We start from the raw sequence: 1421 nt of genomic DNA on the forward strand, positions 1-1421 counted from the left end.
AACAGGGCTCTGTGATACAGGCATTGAGATATAGTCTGAATGGGTAATACAAGGGAAATAATGTTAAGGTGCTTTACTGTCTTGTGGATACTGGCTTTCCCAGTCTACTATTGTAAAATAGACATTTAAGTGGGATAGAAAGGAATATTGAGTAATATGATTACAGAAAGCTTTTAAGACTGTTTTCAGTCTACAACTAACTGGATTAGCTAAAAGGGGTACAGAATTTGCCCAGGGAAATAGGCTTCTTTTTAAGCCTTTGTGGAGATGAGGCCTTAGGTAGAATCCTGAGCCCCACCCAGAATCTTCTGAGGTGGGACATTCCTACTTGAAAGGACATGCAGACCAACCCAGAGAAGCTAGAAGAACAGAAGATATTTCTTGAAAGAAAGACCAGCAAGATCAAGCAAGCTGTTCACTTTGGAGCTATCAAGGGAAGAAAAATCAGCCCAATAGGGTAAACCCCCTTCTAAGACTGAAACTTAAAGAGAACACATGAGCAGGCTTGTATGCTTACTGGTGATCACCCTGGTCTACTTGTGAGTGGAGGTGGGGGAAATGCAGCAATGAAGACAGGGCTGAATTTGACCATGTTCCATAGATGCCAATGGACCTTGAGATGAGATAGAGAAGAGGAAGGACTGGCTGGTCTGAAGTTTAGGGAGCCGCGTAAACTCCTGAGCCTATGGACACTGATGTAGCCACTGGAGGCCAGAATTTATATTGAAGTGGCCAGTTGGTCTGAGTAGGGGGGAGGTGTGCCAAGAACTCCCAAACTTACAGCTAGTACCCATTTGACCTTGCTTGGATGACTTGCTGACCAGAACGGTATCAGATGGAGATAAACAAGTTTGATACAAGGAGCAGCATAAATTGCTATAATTTGATGAACTGAACCTTTGCTTATTGGATGTTGTTCAAAGTTTCAACTGAAAAGGAAGGATTCTTCATATCAAGGATCAAGCTTGTTTCCTCAGTATACTGGGTTGATAGGGATGGACGATTTAGGCACTGGCTATCAAGAATGGGGGACTATAAAGGCACAAAGTGCCTGACTTACAAGTTTTCAAGAGTGTGCTTAGTTTCAGAATGAGGGAGTAAGGTAGAATCCCCACTGAATAGTATTCTTTGTGTCCAGATGGGTTTGCTGAAAGGGAATGGGGAGGGTGGAGATAGGATCTTATGATTCAATAGTGAGTCATTGTCATGACTTGTTGCAGACCGTGCAGAGGTTTGAGGCCCTATAGGCCTGAGTGTAACAGATCTAGCCACTTGGCAGTTAATAGCAAATTGTTTTTCATTTTAGTGTTCAGTTATATTTATTTAATTCCAAACATGAGCCCTGGATGTCCATAGAGAAATGCAATATTCCCCTAAGTTTCTAAGGTCAAGATTTTTCCCCCTAGAACCAAGGCAGTAAA

This window comes from Chrysochloris asiatica, unplaced genomic scaffold (assembly GCF_000296735.1).
Source record: "Chrysochloris asiatica unplaced genomic scaffold, ChrAsi1.0 scaffold00219, whole genome shotgun sequence".
Classification (NCBI taxonomy): Eukaryota; Metazoa; Chordata; class Mammalia; order Afrosoricida; family Chrysochloridae; genus Chrysochloris; species Chrysochloris asiatica.